This window comes from Camelus bactrianus, chromosome 4, assembly GCF_048773025.1.
Source record: "Camelus bactrianus isolate YW-2024 breed Bactrian camel chromosome 4, ASM4877302v1, whole genome shotgun sequence".
NCBI classification, from domain to species: domain Eukaryota; kingdom Metazoa; phylum Chordata; class Mammalia; order Artiodactyla; family Camelidae; genus Camelus; species Camelus bactrianus.
In genome coordinates this window covers 101,477,142-101,496,566 of record NC_133542.1, presented here as the reverse complement: position 1 = coordinate 101,496,566, position 19,425 = coordinate 101,477,142, and the positions used below count along the sequence as shown (strand labels likewise).

Sequence of the window (19,425 nt, the reverse complement as noted above, 5' to 3'; positions counted from 1 at the left end):
AAGCCCCCCAATTCTACAACCATAAGCCAAATGGATCCGAATTCAGCTACTTTGCTGTGAGGGAGACAGTCAGCCTCCTCTATGTCCTCTTACATTCATTTTTAACCTTTCAATTCAATTTAATGTATTGTTCTTGTGTTTTCTACATGTCATTGTACTAGGCACAAAAATAAGTAGTGTGAATAGAAAACTCTGGTTCCTAACCTCAAAAATATTTTAAAACTACCCAGAAAAAAAAGACCACTGCACAAGTACTTAAAGTATGGTAAATGTTATAAGAAAAGGAAACCTCGTGCTTTTATGATGATTACCCTTTGGTCTTATTCCAGTCCTGGATACTAAATTCATCACTTGGAAATAATAGTATACTGAACCACTATGGCAGTTAATTCAAAGACAACCCGGTTATCACCTACATGATCTCTTGTGAAATTCTGCTTGAGAAAAGTAGAAAAAAGGAACACTACAACCCTTTAATTTTTTTGATTAATATGTCGCTTTTGATGGTTCCTTTTCTAATCTTTGTTGAAAATGGAACTCAAGGACACAAAGAGGTATAGTCAGTTAATTATAAAAGGTTAATCTATAACCTGGCAATCTTTAATAAAAAGTAGATCCTACATTCTTTTTCCTCATTGTATTCCTTAGATTGACTTCCCAGATAAGCTATTGGGCGGGAGGGACTCCAGCCTCCAGTTTTTAATTGTATATTAGTACATTAATTTCTAGAAATACATATTTTTGAATTCTTGATATTACTAAAGCTGGTACTGGTGAGGCAAAGTTCATAATGATGTAGGAATTCATGTCTGAATATTTATCTATTCTATTTAATTCTGCTGTATTATTTCATTATATTGTACAATTTTCCTAACAACCCCAAGTTTTGATATTTTCCCTGTTTCTCATTACAAAACTCATCCTGTATTATTTAGGTTAAAATAGAATAAATAAAATAAAATAATGAAATGAAATGAAATGAAATACCAGAGAAAGTTAATAAAAACTTTTCTGGCATAGGAAGTTTTTTTTTTGTTTTTGTTTTTGTTTTTTTTTACACAAGTGATAGAACTCTTGTATTTAATCCCAGGTCTGTTTGATGTCAAATGTTCTTGGTAAGCTACATGGCACCAGCAGCTTTCTGGTTTCATGAAATAAAGATACATGCTTTGAAATTTGAACAGTCTATACTACTGCCAATCAGTCTTTCCTGGTGAAGTCCTATAATCATTTGCAACTGTATGGTTGCTTGGATGTACATATTTGTTATAATTTTATATCAGCTCCTTTACATTTCTCCTTCACACATAGGTAAAAGTGAAGGGGTGTCCCTTGTGGCTGACTGACTTGTCTGAGGACAGAATCCATCTGATGTATTCAGAACTAACAAGAAAAAAACAATTTAGTAAGACAAGTGTAAATTGGAAAGCGCACCCTTTCTTTCTTGCTTTTGAGGATGAAGTGATTTTTGGAAACTCTGTTAAATCTGTCATCTTCCAGGCAGGAATCTGAGAGGAGTAGATATTTGGGGGGATATTATTCCTTTACAGGTAGATCAGGTATATCTAGACATGATTCACTCATTCATTCATATTGTCAATGTGAAGTCGTTGACCCCTTTTACCAAGTCCTCCTAATTGTTACATGTAATCATTCTGATCACTCAACTCTAAATGTTTACAAATTAGGCAAATAACCTGATGACATATTCTCATATTTTTACCTAAACTTCTCTATGAAACTTAGTAATATTCCAACAACTTCAGTGATCCTTAATGTCTGTATTCTGTCTCTCTGAAAGAACCGTATACTAGCATAACGTCCTGAAAACTAAGATTCCCATGTCACAGTTCAATTCATAGGCTTCATCCCCCTAAATTCTTAGTGATCGCTTTATAACATGCTGGGGAGGGGTCTACAGATGCTTTTATGCCTCTTGTTTCAGTAGTTCCTTCATTCTGTCTTCCGGGTTCCCACGTTTTAATGCCTACACTAATAGCAGCTTTGACATAGTAAAGGCACAATTCAATAAACGAAAGCTAAATGAATGCGCAGCCTAGGACCGTTACCTTCTGGGTGTGGGTAACGGTCCTGGGCAGTCCTCGGAAACCAGGATCGAATATTCTCATATTGGCAACGATTTTAGAATGCCGAAGCATTCAGAGAAACAGCTTCATGGAGATTTTCGAATCTGAAGTGTACCGAAAAGAAAATGTATCACCTTTCTCTCCAGGTGGCCATTGCTCCAGCAGGAATTAGAAGAGGCCTTTCAGGGAAGTAGGAACTGATAGATTAGGTTCATCTGAAATAATTTGTGGCTGTGAAAGATGCTGCTTTAATAATCAGGATGTTAGCCCCAGTGTTCTGGAGACATTCCAGCTGTCATTATCTCTGCCCACCTACTTTCCTCCCTGAAGTTTCAATGGAATTGTTTTTCTTCCCAGAAACTTAAAAAGCTAATAAGGCCATGTCGAGTTAAAGTAACACTACAATATTTTACTCTTAAATACTGGAATTTTAAGAATAAAATGACTATACATTTTCTTATGAAAGATTTAATTACATGCTTCAAATATTTACTCATATAAAGATAGTTACAGAGTCCAATCAACAGCATACTTGTGGGAAGTGAAAATTTTCAGAATTATTCTCTTTACAATATAATTTTGGGAAAAAAATCAGAAGACAACACAATTACACCTTTATTTGCTTCAGATAGCAAGGCTTTATTCTAAGTGTGAATATGTTTTGCGGGCGACTCATAAGTCTGAGGTCTCTGGATGATTTAGGTTTACCTGTGTCTTTAAAAGTCTCCTTGATGCTAGTCACAAAGTTGTAACAGCATAAGCGTGAAAAACATATTTTAAGAATTGCTGCAATATGGGCAATCCATTTTGTGCTTCAATATGTAAAGAATTCTAAAATTTTGAAGAAAGCTATGTTATTGCCCTGGCTTATTCGTCTGAGGAATTGAGAACTTTTTAAAATAGCCTAATTAATTATAAAGACAGTTAAAAAAAAAGTTGCTCAGAAATATAAATTTTTTTTTTTTTACATTTTGAGCTATTATCCACTTACAAGTTGGAAAGCCATTGTTCAGCAATTAAATCTATCATATATATTATTTTTATTAACTTCTTATGTGACATCAATGAAAACATAGAATTTTATCACAATGTTTTGCAAACAGTGAACTCTTCCTCATGTTAATAGAAACATGACCATCTAGAGACGGAAGCATTGCTATTCTGTTACCATTTTAGTCTTACTGAGCTTCCTACTCAGAACAATATACTTCTTGCTACCAAATTTCTCAGGAATGTGACAAATGCCCCCTAGATATCATAAATTAGAGAATAAATTGGGAAGTGCTGTAACAGGACTCCTGAAGGTCATTTGAAGGGCTTTAGGAGGAACGCTCATAGATAACAGGAGAGTAGCTTTGGACCAGAGACAATGTCTATCACTACTGAGTTAATGATTAAGGATGCTTGGAGGTTGAAGTGAATGTCATTAACCTTCTCCTGCCAATGTTAGTAGCATAGTCAGATAGTATAAAGTGGATGCTTACTTTTTAAAGTATCATTTTCATAGGACACTTGAAATATTCTTTAAAGAAGCAACGGCCTTCTATGAAGATTAATAAATACAAATGAATGAAAAATGGAGTCTACAGTTCGTTAACAAACCACTGGTGAATGAGAATGAGGTCTTAATCTCAGAGCAAGTGTACTTTAATCAGTCCTTTCTGTGGTTGATTGCTTGCATCCTAGGTTGGGAATTTTGTTTCTAATGCAGAAAAGTCTCAATAGCAATATCTCTATTATTCTCTGGCATGTAGAACTTGAAACAGGAATTACAGGTACTTCAGGGGTAAGTGCTAGTCTCACTCATCTTGATAACAGCCACTCTTCCATTTGCACAGCCATTCCTGAATTATTTCTGAGCCAGAGTTTCTGTGTCTTCAGTATATCTATTTGTTAACATGCTGACTGACCCTACACATCCATTGCTTTCAAATATCCAACAGATACTACAGTTTAACAGCTGGGGGGGTCCTCATATGTACCTTCATATCTAAAGCTGTCATTTTTAGATAGGGAAATTAAGATATCCTTACTAAAATCATTTGGGAACATTCACAGACTTGGACAGAGTCTAGCAAGGGACATTGAGAAAAATCTATCAGAATTTTAAGGTAAAATTAAGTTCATTAAGATGATGTGGATGATAAAGAAATATGCACATTATCAAAGAAGATAAAGCACACTGGCTTTCCATTATATAGTAACAGCAAAGATATGGATATATTTACACTGCATAAAGTAAACTATACCAGTAGTGATAGCTTGTTTATTTCCTTAGAAATGAAGATTGATCTGTCTACCTACCTACCTGTGAGTTTGTTTACTGACGATGATAGCCCAGCAAACAGAGTCTCAGTAGCTCTGAGAGGACCGCTCCCAGGAGTCCAGCCAGTATTACTAAGTGAAGTTTGAAGACAGAGATGAGTATAATGTAGAACATACTGGCCAGGGCCCACCTGCTATGAATCTTAACTTCGCCTATTATAAATGGTAGTGTTTTAATCTTCTACAAACTCTTGCCTTCTGTGAGCCCCAGGAGACAGTTGAACTAGATCATTCTTCCAAGGTCTGAGATGTTACAACTCTCTAGAAGGGAAAATCTTCATTTTAGATTAGATTAATTAAAGTACATGTACATTTTAGATACAAGGAGCCAATTTAATGTTTACTGTATCAACTTACCAGCTGTAACTAATTTGAAATATTTTAATCAAGTCAAAGAAAAGGCATAAGTTAGATGATCCCCTATGTTTACATTTTATTTTTTACTTAGAATGTTCCTAGGTAATTAGATGAATATTATGCATAGTTCATCTTCACTCATTATTAATTTAAAAATTAATCATATTTTTTTACATTTTTGTTATTTTACAATGTGTCAAATTCTACTGTAGAGAACAATTTTTCACTCATACGTGAACATGTATATGTTCATTGTCACATTTTTTTTCGCTATGAGCTACCACAAGATCTTGTTTATATTTCCCTGTGCTATACAATATAGTCTTGTTTATCTATTCTGCATTTTAAAATCCCAGTCTGTCCCTTCCCACCCCCTGCCCCCTTGGCAACCACAAGTTTGTATTCTATGTCTATGAGTTTGTTTCTGTTTTGTATTTATGTTTGTTTGTTTAGATTTAGATAAGTGATCTCATATGGTATTTTTCTTTCTCTTTCTGGCTTACTTCACTTAGAATGACATTCTCCAGGGACATCCATGTTGCTGCAAATGGCGTTATGTTGTTGGTTTTTGTGGCTGAATAGTGTTCCATTGTATAAATATACCACAGCTTCTTTGGTCAGTCATCTGTTGATGGACATCTAGTCTGCTTCCATGTCTTGTCTATTGTAAATAGTGCTGCTATGAATATTGGGGTGCAGGTGTCATTTTGAAGTAGGGTTCCTTCTGGATAGATGCCCAGAAGCAGGATTCCTGGGTCACATGGTAAGTCTATTCCTAGTCTTTTGAGGACTATCCATGCTGTTTTCCACAGTGGCTTTCCTTGCTTCCCTCTCCCACTCTTAATTATTTAGATGTCTTCTTTTACAAATTTGTGTTTATTCTTTTTGTAATTCATGGCAGTTATCTCCTCTCCAGTTATGAGTTTCTCATTTTTGTAGCATCCTGCTTCTTTTCTATTTAGAGTAGACCTGTGAATATTTCTTTTAGCATGGATTAGTGTTGCTAAACTCTTTTAGATTTTGCTTGTCTATCAAGTTCTTTATCTCTCCCTCTATTCTAAAGGATAACCTTGCTGGATAGCGTATCGTTGGCTGCATCCTTTTTTCATTCAGGACTTTGCATATATCTTGCCCACTCCCTTCTGGCCTGTAGTGTTCGTGTAGAGAAATCAGCTGAGAGCCTTATGGGGGTTCTCTTGTAACTCACTCTTTGCTTTTCTCTTGCTGCCTTTAGAATCATTTCTTTATCCTTGACTCTGGCCATCTTGACTATGATATGTCTTAGTGTGGGTCTGTCTGGATTTTTCCTGTTTGGGACCCTCTGAGCCTCCTTACTTGGATATCTGATTCCTTTAGGTTTGGGAATTTTTCAGTCATGATTTCTTCAAATACATTTTCAATCCCCTTTGTTTTTTCTTCCCCTTCTGGAACCCATAATATGCGTAGATTGGCATGCTTTATATTATCCCATAGGTCCCTAATATTGTTTTTGTTGTTTTTTATTTGTTTTTCTCTCAGCTCTTCTGATTGGGTGCTTTCTGTTGCCCTGTCTTCTAGGTCACTTATTCGTTCCTCTGCATTATCTAGCCTGCTTTGTACAGTCTTTAGGTCAGCTCTCATCTCAGCAAATGAGTTTACTAATTCTACTTGGTTCTTCTTTATACCTTCTATTTCATTTTTGACATATTTTATATCTCTAAACACTATTTCTTTTAGTTCCTTCAGTACTTTCACTCCTTCTTTGAAATCTTGATCTAGTAGGCCATCAGTGTGTATTATTTCCTTGATTGTGCTTTCAGGGGATTTCTCTTGATCTTTTAATTGGGAGTGGTTCCTCTGCTTCTTCATATTGCTCATATCTCTTTGGCACAGTGGCTTAAGGAGTATCAGTTATCTAGTTCTCCTGGAGATGGTGTGCTCTTAATGATTTTATCGAGAGGTCTTTGTGTCTTCACCCTGTTTTGTGAACTCAGCTTGTTGTTTCCAGAGGCCCTCTGTTGGTGCCCTCGTCTGTGCTGCTCCCAGTGGCTGTCGGCTAGCGGAATGCGCCCCCTCCCAACACTGGGTCAGGTGCTGAGCTTTTACTCAGTGGGCAGGCGGATCACTCCCCTTCCAGATGCTGCACTCAGCTGCTGCTGTAGGGCGAGGGAGGTGGGTGGATCGTGCCCCCTCCCGGCTCTATGGTCAGGTGCTGCATTCCTGCCAGGAACAGTGGTAGCAGCCCGCCCTCTCCCAGCACCGGTCGCTCCGCTGCTCTGTGCAGCTGCCCACTCCACCTCGGGTCGGCGCTCTGAAAGTGGGCTTGGGGAAGACCGCAGAATGGCTGCCCCTGCTCCACGCCAAATCTCAGCTCCTTATTTGTCTTGGTGGCACGAGTACTCTGAGGTGCCAGGGCAGAAAGATCCTATCTGCTTCGGGCTGTAGACAAGTCTCAGTCCTGCCTATGAGGTTGTGGAGCCCCAGGGTGTGGAGTCAGGTCTCGGCCCCTCCCCAACCCGGGCGCTGCGCACAGGAGGAGATGGTGGCTGTGGCTGCGCCCCGCCTCTCTTCTCACGAGAAGCATCAGTAATGGCAGTGCAGGTCTGAGGAGACAAAGGCTACGGCGCCCCTCCCCCCAGGGCACACCAGCTGTGTTGCTTTGCTTTTTTCACAATTTATAGGGGACTGAGGTTGTTCTGCTCTGTCCACCTTCCCAGCCATGGTGCGCAACCCCCTGCAGTCCCCTGGGGCTGCCTCAGTGCAGCCGCCCCAGTCCTCCGCCCGACTCAGGAGGCCTGTCCCAGCCCCAGCTGCTGGCTTGCGTCTCAGGCTGGGTGTCACGGGGACTGTTTGTGCCCATTTAACTCAGTTCTGTCGGTCAAGGGGTGCTCAGGGCAGATCTAAACCTCGGAGGCTCCCCTTCTGTCCCACTGGCCTCTCCGTTGGAGGGGGGGACCCAGCAAATGAGCACCAGTCCTCCTTTGCCACTCCCTCCCTGTGGGATTGGTCCCGCACTGTTTTGCTTTTTCTTCTTTCTTTTTTCCTTTTCTCCTACCAGATTTTTGGCACCTTTGTCTTTTGAAGGCGGCGATGTTCTGTCAGAGTTCAGCAGGTGCTCTGGGTGGCTGAGTGGGTCCATAGATGTGAGTTTTGGTGCCTATGTGGGAGACGGTGAGCTACAAGCGTCCTTCTACTCCACCATCTTGCTTCTCTTTCCCAGTCATATACTTAGAGATGTAAAGAACCTAGAATAGCCAAAACATTTTGTCAAAGATGAACAAAACTACCTGATTTCAATAATTATTATAATGGTGCAGTAATCAAGGCTGTGTATAATTGACATGCGGACCAAAAACAATAGATCAGCGTAATGAAAAAGAACATGGGCAACTCATTTTTAACAAAAAGGGGAAAATAGCACTTCAGTAGGTGGAACAATTGATAACCTTATGCAAAACAAACAAAATAAACCCCTTAGATTCATACAATGTACAACAATTAACTCAAATGTAACACTTACACTGATAAAATTCAATTAAAATGCATAGGAAAAATGCATATGACCTTGTGTTTATACAAGCGCATTTTAAGATTTGATACCAAAAACAAAGCCCATAAAAGAACAAACCAATATATTGGACTTCATTAAAATTAAAAGCTTCTTTCCTTTGAAAGTCAATGTAAAAAGAATCAACAAACCAGTTACAGACTGGAAGAAAATATATATAAACCATATTTCTGATAAAGGACTTGTACCTAGAACTCTCAAAATTACCCAGTTTAAAACAAATGGGCAAAATTTATGAAAAAATCCTTTACCAAAGATGATGAGTCATTAAACATATGAAAAGATACTAAACATGAATAATCATTAGAAAATGAAAAGTGTAACCACAATGAGATTCCATTTCACATATATTAGAATGGCAAGAATTAAAGAGATTGACTATTAAAATTTTGGCAAGGATAAGGTGGAACTGTACTTCTCATACACTGATGGCAGGAATGTAAAATTATACAGTCACTTTGGAAAAGATGTGGCCGTTTCTTTTAAAGTTAACTGGACACCTTCTGCATGATCTAGACTTCCCACTCCTAAGACTTACTCAAGATAAATGGGAGCACACACATGCATATATTAAGACCTGTACGTAAGTGCTCATAAGAACTTTCATTGTAATGGCTGGATGTTGAATGCAACCCAAATATTAATCAATGAATAAACTTGTAAACAAATATGTTATATCTATAAAGTTGAATACTATTTAACAACAAGAATGAAGAAACTATTGGTAATTATCCCTACATGGGTGAATTTTAAAATAATTATGGTTAAGTGGATTAAGTGTACAATTTATGATTTCATTTATATAAAGTAGTAGAGTTAGAAAATGCAAATGAATCTATGGAAAGATTGTAGACAACTCATCTATGGTTTCTCTGGGGATGGGGAAGGAAGTTAATTGGTCATAAAGGGGAGGGAGAGAGAGAGATTACAAAGGAACATGTACACATTTTTAATAATGATAAATACGTTTATAAAGATTTTGGCAACAGCATCTTGGACACATGCATGTATCAAAACGTATAAAATTATATGCTTTAAATGTGTGCAACCTATGTCAAAACTATTTAAAAATGATACTTAAGAAAGATTATTCAGACCTAATCTTGGCATGCAAGGTCCTAGTAATGTTATTAGTGTTAAATATACATTGGTGAAAAACTAGAGAACATGATAGTTTTCTATCAGAATAAACACACACACACACACACACACAAGGAAGTAAATAATCCAAAGGAATTGAAAATTTTTGGATCAATCTTTAAAAGGACTATGTAAATGTAGGGCAAAATGGAAACAGAATGGGAAAGACAGAAAAAAGTAGAAATAAACATTTTAATTAGCACTATGTTTTGTTGTGAATTTAAAAGAAGCAAAGCAATTTCATTAACCTCTTATTTGTTTTATTGTAATTTGGTTGGTTAATATTATAACTATAGCCCACACAAGGTCAAATATTGCTCCTGGTTCCTAGAGTTTGAGCAGTTTTAATTGCACACTGGAAAACCAGTATGTTTATGGTTTGCAGTGTGTATAGTGTTTCAACAAAGGAAAAGGAAATATCTTGAGTGTCATAAAATGAAAAACATAAGTACAAAAAATTAATTGTGAGTTTTCATCATAAGGCTGAATGACTTTCAAAAGCACAGGGGCTCTGTGCTTATCTGGACACTGACATTGCGATGTTTTAGATACATCACAGCATCGCTCTGACTTAACAACTTGGCTTCTTTAAAAAAGATATTGTATTATGAAAAACAATATTGAGAAAGAAAGAAAGACATGTCTGGAGACCAGTTTATAAACCTCCGTTTCCTTCTGCCAATAAATATTTTATTCTAGTTGTAGCAATGAAGTGTTGAAGGTGAAAATTGTTTATAGGTTACTTCTTATTATATTGTATTATGTTATATCATATCCAGTTATAGCTTCTCCACCTAGAATATTCTTTCTGAAGCTTCCATTTCTGGGCTTTGTTCCCCTAGCCTGCTTTGCCTGTTTAAGTCCTATTCGTCAGTACCCAGCGTAAGTATCAGCTCTTCTATAAACAGTCCCAAACTCCTTGTGTTTGTGACATATGTTATCTCAAGTTTACCGCTTCGATGGCACTCAGTCCACTACGTTATCTGTTATCTCTTCTGTCTTCTCCCCTGGGCCAACCTGGCCCATGAACCCTTTACTTGTATTCATGTACATGCAAAGAAACCATTCAAAACCCAACACGTATTTGACATAAGTGATTGAAAGGATTGAGTGCAATGCAATGCGTGAATTGTCATGAGAAGATACACTACAAAGATGAAATTTAAATAAATATATAGCTTCTCAAATAACTAGAAAAGTCAACCAGTTACATTGAAGGATTATGGAAATTAAGGAGCTCTTTTGTTCAAATCAACAACACAACTAAATACAGCCAGAGGAATTAGCAAGCAGACACAGCAGAACTACGGAAGAAATGAGTCACAGTTGCCCTGGGCAACTCCTACAAGCCATTGGCTGGAATCTGCTCTATCGTGTCCTAAAGGATAAGTCACTGGCCAGTCCTCTCCCATCCATACCAAAACAGCAGTATCTGTGGTTTGTTCGTAGGTTCAATATAGTTAGAAAGACCAGCTCTCCAAGCAAAATGTAGAATCAGTGTATGTACTTCCCTAGAAAGTATGGTAGGGCTACCAAGATACCCAAGACAGTATTTGGGGTCACTTTAGTCTTTCCCACATGGTGTATACAGCTCACAGACTGAGGAAAACCTTACCCTTTTATCACAGTGAGGGCTTTTCCATTCACACCTGCATTTCCTGCTACAGAACAGTGATCTCTATAAGGAAACTCATTAGTTTTGAATATTGATCATTTATTACCACTCATTATTACTGATCCCTATGCTTTATATGAATGGACAATGAATTCTCAGTAGACATGTGAGGACAATGAAGACAGGGAAACTAGAGAAAACAGTCAAATAAACAAAGAAACCAACTTCCAAGAAAATAGAAAATGGAAAAAAGTATCTAGCTTATATTGTCAAAAATTCAAGAAAAGTTCACATTCATAAAACAAAAATAGGCTAATCTGAATAAAAGAACATTCATTCTTCCTTTCCGTCTGTGTTATCTTCAGTAGATCTCGTGACTTCTTCTGTGCCTGTAACAGTGCATTTACTAAGTTTTTCTCCCCATCTGTGCTCTTTTGTTGCAAGGTAGTTAAAAGCTTCAAGAAATATCACACTAACTTCTTCCATTGATAAAAACTGGTGAGACCTAAGCATTTATTATTCAACAAAGTAATCCATTCATCAAATATTGATGAAGCAGCAATGTGTGTCAAATACTTTTACAGGTTCTAAGAATGCATCCATGGGAGAAAAAAAGAGATAACCGACTCTCTTCATGGAACTTACATTTTAGGGAGATGAAACTGAAATGATCAGATGTGGTAAGTTTGAAGAAGAAAAACAAGGTAGGTAATGAGAAGAGAGAATGATACTATATTTTGATTGTCTTCTTGGGGAAGACTCTTCTGATAAAACTGTATTTAGCATTGACATGAAAACAGAGTTTGTGAACCCTGAGTAAAGAAATTTGCAGGCAGAAGTAACAGCAAATGTAAATCCTGTGCCAAGTATTATATTCTTGTCGTGTTCATAGGATAATGAGCCTCAGTGGCAGTGGGGAGGGAAGTAAAAGCTGAGTAAGCGAGGCCCCCGATGAACGGGTGTGAAGACCTCCCAGCTGCTGGCTTCGCGCGCCCATGGCAGTGGGACAGGGGCGGGGGCGTGGACAACAGTCACAAGGTCATCGCAATAACCCTACTGAACCAGGATGCTCAGGTTCTGGACGTATTCTGAAAGGGGAGCTGACAGAATTGGATGTAAAATGTGAAAGAAAGCAGGTAAGATTAAATGTTATTCTCCTTCTTTGGGGTACACATCTGCATACTGCACCGCTGGAACCGCCCTGGAAGGAGGAGGAAAGAGGTAGGGGCAAGGAAAGAACAATTAGGATAGCTAACATTAATTGAACATGTACTTTGTGCTGGCAAACTTCTCAGTGCTTTCCATGAATAATATCATTAGATATTCACGATAATTGTCTGAGATAGGTGCTGTTAATAACCACAGTTTCAGAAAAGGAAACTTACCCTTAATGATGCTATATTCCAAACCCTAAGTTAGTACACCTAGTAATTAGAGAAGATGATGACATCAAGCCATCTGACTTCCGGTCCAAAATAGTATCTGTAGGCCACCTGCTTTGGCATGAAGGACTTCCTGTCAAGCACTTTGCAGAGGTGCTCCTGTTTAATCATCACTATCAAGTAACTGTGAGAAAATCTTTACTTAACAAGGATGTTAAACTTACTAAAAATCACAGATGCTTCAAACATTAATGATTACATTTCTAGTTTTAAGTAATATGTATACGATATTAATTGAGCTATTACCAAACATAGAGGGAGATTTTATAATCAAATATTTCCAGATTTGCTGAATTAATTAGTTATATTGATTGCAGGAGTTTTTAGAATCTTTGAATATTATTATTACTCAAAAGGAGTTTTAGCATGCAACACGTTTCAGGCTTTTATTTGACCAGGCTCTTATTTTTGGAGTTCCTGGTTTAAAGTATTTTCTGCCATACGTTTTGTTGCATGTACCATGAGAATGATGACTGTTCCTAGCAACCAGATGAACCACATTCCTTGGGAATTTTGTTACCTCTTGGAAGAGAATTCATGGAGTTGTGAACGGCTTCACAAGGATCCTGCAGAATAACTTCAGCCACATTATTTTCCTTAGAAAAATTAGAAAAGTGGAGTGTTTGGAGTAGTAGATGAATAGTGAAGAGGGGAAAAAATAACTTGCTATAATTCCACCAGCTGTGGCCAGGACAGGGCATGATCAAATGCGCCACATTCCCAGCCTGTATGTGGTAAAATCTGGATATGTCCACACTCATATCTTGTTATTCAGCAAATGGGTCACTCACTACAAATATTTATCTTCATTACTTGCATGGACTCAGATACTCCTAAAGAGTTATCTCAAGCCCTGAAAGACTCACCTTTGATAAAAACTGGGCCACTGATATCCTTAACCAACAGTGGTTTTGATTGTCTAAGCCACAACATACAAAAAAAGTTATAATTATTTTTTCATTGGTGTCTGTGTTTCTGAGAAAGGATGAATTCCACAGACTGACATGTCAGAGCTAGGAATGTTCAGCTGCTAAAACTGATGCCGATTTATGTCTAAGACTGCCTGCTGGTAAAAACTGCCACACGCTGCATCAGGCTTGGCTGTTTAATTGCCATATGACATCGGACAGGTGACTAATAATCACAGTGCTGACCTTCTAGGGCTGTTATGCAGATGCTTGATGATGATGATGATGAAGAAGAAGAGAAGGGAGAGGAAGGGGAGGAAGGAGAGGAAGAAGAAGAACTACTACTACTTAGAATGGACCATGATATATTGCAAGAGGTAGGATTGCAAACTCATAGTGAGTGAACATGCCACAGTAATAATAGAGACAAAGTATGCATATTTAAAGTTGCTGTATTCGGATATACTTTTTTTTAAATCTATAAACCTCTAAAAGGTGGAGCAAACATTAACATGGCATCAATCCCTCACAACTGAGGTAAATATAATCTATTAAGTAACTTTTCTAGTAACAGTTTACAGGGGGCAAAACACAAGTGGATGCTCTGAGAGAAATGGGTAACTCTGAGTGACGGCTCTGCTTGGAACTTGCACCTACAAATAGTCATTAATTACTGAGCATTTTAAATGGTCATTCCAGAAATGATAAAACTCTCTCCATTTGGAATATTTATGTAATTATTGATCTGAATTATATATCCATTGATGTGCTAGCCCTTTCTAAGTGTGCATATTAATTTAGAAAAAAATACATTGTACATTTCTGCTTAAAATAGAACACGGTGTTAGAACACAGAAGTAACACAGTTGAGCCTTAGTTAACGTGCTGCTTACACCTGGAGTCTAACGGAGAGGAAGACACATGAAAGGTGAGTGGTATTAGCCTTGTTTTTAATCTTATGGCTTGAGATTTAATTATGACACTAGCAGTGTCCCTGCACTGGGTTATATAAAGTCACTTCCCAAGGACCCATATCTGCAACCTCTTTCAGGTGTGAGCTAGAAATGCCATCAGCAGTTCTGTGACACACCGATGTCCTGATGCCCGGCAGCAAGAGGAATGCTGACTCTGCCTCTTACACACCTTTCATTCCTTCTGTTATGAAGCAAGGGAATGAAACTGCTGTGTTTTGAAACATAAAATTAAGAAACTACTGGTACAAATAAATTGGTTTTATTTCATACATGTCTTTTAATTCTTTCTAAGCCTGAGAAGATAATTTAAGCCCTCAAAGTAAATATATGCTAACAGAATAGCTCAGCAACTGAACTCAGATGACCTTCTACTTCAGAAATATGTATCCCTTGGGTTTTTTTTAATACACCATATCCTAAAATGCTTTCAGAATTTTCTCAAACTTGGTAAATATAATTCTCTCCATATAGATAGACAGACAGACATGTCAATGGACTGTCTGATTGACTTCTGTTTAATGGTGATGGTTTCTACTTTTCCCCCATGTTTTTTAGGAATTATAAACTGAACGCAACCAAGATCTATCTAATTCTTTCTTTCACACAAACTTCTGGATGTATTTTTACCTAAACCTCCAAGCATTACTTTTTAATATGGAATCCTAGGAGCCTTACAGCAGTATTTTTCAAACTGTGACTTGACCTACTTACGGATTATGATGGAATAGTGGGTCATGAGAGCAAGTTAGGGGTGAGGCAACAATTTTTTAAATAAAATAGGATAGGATAGAACAAAACAGTAAAAATCAGAGTGCAGAACTAAAAGTAGATATATAGTATAAGATGTTGTCTCATGAACATTTTATTCCCTTTGGCACACAAGAGTGTGCGTGCCCAAAGTTGTTAAACCGTATTTATACTATGGACGGGTATGTAAAATTTTGATAGCTGCAGTGTGATAATTTATGTTTCTACTTCCCTTGTTTCACGTGCCCTAAAAATGGTCTTCCAAATTCTCTCTATGCACATTTTCTTGGGAAACGTATTTTGGCGTTCATCTGTTTATGAAAATATGTTTTTCAAAATGCTCCAGAGACATACTTATCCTAGAAAAAAATTTAATTATTATAGGCATAGCTTTAGAACAGGTACACTTTGAAATTTGAAATTAACAAATAAGTTTATATATCTCTCTATTCCACAAATAGATATACCAAAAATAATTGCTTCTGTGTTCCCAACTTAAATTTAAGTTCTAATCAGGTTACATACAAAATTTATTTATGTTCCTAAAAATGAAAGTATATTTACACTTATAAAGGTGTGAATAAAGCTTATTCTACATTTCAGTTTGCCTAAAAGAGTTTACATCTTCATAAAACAACAGCATGTCATGAATTCAATTTATCTAAATACTATATTTCCAGGCTTGTGATAATAGACATACAATATACTAAGTACATAATGAGGATGGTGGCCTGTGGAAAGTTGCAGGTGAGGGGAAGAGATGAAAGGTTATTTTATTAAAGATCTAAAAATGAGCTAAAAGAAGAAGAAAATGCATTCTGAACAATAATTTACACCACCTACCATGCTAGAGGTTTTATATCAGTATGTTCAGCACATAGGCAACACTCTGATGTGGATAATATTATTTAAAATTTGCAAATGAGGAAACCAAAGATCAATGTAGTGAAGGTTTTTGTTTTTGTTTTTGTTTTTGTTTTTGTTTTTGTTTGCCATAGGTCACAAAGCCAGTAAGTGGTGGGTCTTGAAGTTTATCACAGCTCTGTCTCCAAGTCCACCCGTGTCACACTGCACAGAATACTGAAGGAGGGAGCAGGAATTCTCATTTCTAGTTCTCATCTGCAGGTAACTTAGGTAAAAGAGAAGCCAGTATTTTACACCTTCACACTATCCAATTCTACAGACTAAACTGGAAGTTAAATTATTGTGGAAAACAACCAGCCGTGCAAAAGAGATATTACATTCTTTAGTTCCACCCAATTTATTCTAGTACACTGGGGCCTCTAATGAGAAAGGAATGATTTAGCAGCAGGAGGAACTGAATGGAGTTGGAAAAGGTATATATAAACAAACAGGCAAATGTTCAGTTTTTATGCCAGTTTTGGGTGATGGCAGAATGTGTGCCTTGGGCAGACACCATCAACAGAGAAACAGATAACACACATATTTTAGCAAAGATCAGATCTAAGTTAAGAAATCAGAACCTGCAGGAGTAGCGGATGCTGTGATGCGCTTTCCAGATGCCCCTTCAAGACTGAAGAGCTGCTTTCCCATCTGCTGTGGCTGTTGCTGGCTGATGGCTCTCAACTGCCAGCCCTCCCTGGAAGCTGTCCTGGGTTGGAGGGACTGCCTTACTTCTCTCTCTGTGGGCAGCCTACGTTCGTTGGCTGGTAGCTTCCATAGCATAAAGACCTGGTTCCCTCACTGTAACACGGACTAATCTAAGGGGTCCATCTGGCCTCAGAAATTCCTTCCTTAATGTCTGGTCACCTGAGGTGTTCTTTGAGACAACCTTGCATCCAGAGCTTTCCCTCTGCCCAACCCTGCTGCTTTGTCCTTCCTCTTCTACAGTGATGATGATCTCCAAAGTCCTCTCTTACCAAGTCCCTAAAATATATGCTCCACCTCACACTCTGTTTTCTGGGGAACCCAAGCTTCAAGGAGGCCTACAATAATCTGAGTCCACATCGACTGTCAGACACCAAGGGCTCCTTGAGCAAGCAACACTGATCAAATGATGAGGCAAATGGTCACACTCATTCAAAAGGTTAAAAACACACAGATGTGGGACAGAAAGTACTCAAAGAAGGGAAAAGGAAAGGGGATACACTGGACAGTGGCTGAGTCTGTTTGGATGAGGCCAAGTAGGAAGAAAAATGGCTCCCAAAGTTGTCTGCATCATAATCTCCACAGCCAATGAGTACGTTATCTTACATGACAAAAGGGACTTTGCCAGTGTGATTAATGTTAAGGATCTTGAAATGGGGAGACCGTGCTGGATACCCAGGGAGCCCAGTCTAATCATAGACATCCTTAAATGCAGAAAGCCTTTCCTAACTGTCATCAGAAAAGGAGTTGTGAGAATGGTCAAAGTGATGCAGTATCACTGGATTGAAAGTAAAGGAACAGGGGCAAAAGCCAAGAAATATGGTTACCATTAAAAGCTGGGAAAGGCAAGGAAACATTCTGCCCTAGAGACTCCACACAAAATGACGACAACAAAACACACACAAAAAAACCCCCAAAATACAAAGACAGACTATTGGTATCTTAATTTTAGCCCAATAAGGCTTTTTTTTTTCTTCAATTCAAACTTACAGATCTATAAGATTATATATTTGCATTGTTTAAAATACTTCTTTGGACTATTTGTTACAGCACCAATAGTAAACTAATCTATATTTGGTATCAGGGGTGACGTGCTGCTATAACAAATATCTAAAAATGTATAAATGGCTTTGGAATTGGGCAACAGGCAGAGACTGGAAGAATTTTGTAGATCATGATTAAAAAAAAAAAGAAACAACTAGATGTCTTTGGGGAAACTGTTAGTCGAAATATTGATGGGAACTATTCTTCATAAGGACTCAGAAAGAAGCGTGGAGCAGGACTGAGAAAACATAAATCATCTCACAGAATCTAATATCACTGTGAACAGACTGTTAGGAAAATATGGACTTTAAAAGAACAGCTGGTAAAAGCTGAGAAGGAAATGAAGAACACGTTATTGGAAACGAGAGGAAATAACATCGTTGCTGCATAGCGGTGGAATGCGCAGCAGAACCGTGTCCTTCAGTTACGTGGACAGCAGAACTGGTGAAGGACAAAGCTGTACATTTCCTGGGGAGACGTCTAAGCAGAGTGTTGAAGGTGCAGCCTGGTTTCTTCTTGCTACTTATAGTAAAATGTTAGAGGAAGGAGATTGACTGCAGAACTGTTAAAATAACACAAAAGTGAGTTTAAAAAAAAAAAAGCAAAAAACACCCCATTACTGCATGATTTTGCAAGTTGTCAGCCTATTCAGATTGTGGGGGAAAAAATCACTATAATGGAGAGGTTCACCACCTGGAAATCATGATCTAGAGGAAAAGTCAAGTATGAGGCTACACTCCTTGCTAATACCTCAGAAGAATCAAAAGAGCATAATGTTCCTTTGCACATATGGCTCTTGGAGGAGATTAAGTTCTAACAGGTCACTTTAATCTAACTGGCATCTTGGGAAACCATACGGCATGAGCTCTCAGCCATCCCAACAAAAACCAAACACAGAAACTGGGTACTCTAGGAAAGATCTTGTCCAATGGAGGGGACACCATGACATAGATGGGAGAGCCCCAAGAGTCTCCAGAATTCCAGCCAACAGAAACACTGCTAGCTGGGAATGAAAGGGGTAGGGAGAGTAAAAAATTAACGAAGGCTGGCGGAACCACCCATTTCTACAGGCAGGAAACAGGCCGCTACAACTATCTAGCTGCAAAGCATGCACCACCATTTATTAAAAATGGAGGCTGCCGACCAGGGCGGAGCTACGAGCCCAGATAACTGAGCCCCTTAGGGTTACTCCCAGCACTTAAAACAGAGCTTCCCTGCCTAGACTTTGAATTTGCCTGGGACCAGTAACTCGTCCTCCTTCCATCTTTGACTATCTTGAGCCTGAATTCTGGGAACTGTTATCATGTACCTGTCTCACCATAGTGCTTTAGGAACAGGTAACTTGCTTCTCAAGTTCCATGAGTCCATAGATGGACAGGATGCCCAGCAGGGATTGTTACCAGGGAAGCTCCCATGTCTCATTTAGATGATTTAGACGATGAGATTTTAGGCTTTTAGGCTAATGAGATTTAGATGAGACTTAAAGTCTTGAGACTTTTTATACTGTTGTGATGGGTTGAATATACTTTTTATATGGGAATATAAACATGTAATGTAAACAGAATAATGACCCCCTACATAAGTCCACATCCTTATCACTGGAATGTGTAATCATGTTATCTCACATGGAT

At 38.1% G+C, this 19,425-nt stretch overlaps 1 long non-coding RNA gene across 3 annotated transcripts in view; it reads right to left on the bottom strand.

Moving 5' to 3' along the window:
* Positions 1-2,535: 2,535 nt before the first annotated feature.
* Positions 2,536-19,425, bottom strand: part of LOC141577564 (uncharacterized) — a 541,558-nt gene continuing 524,668 nt past the window's right edge. For all 3 annotated transcript variants that reach the window (XR_012506821.1, XR_012506819.1, XR_012506820.1), the window contains one exon: positions 2,536-7,993. This is a non-coding gene — a long non-coding RNA (uncharacterized LOC141577564). The remainder of the gene's footprint in view (positions 7,994-19,425) is intronic.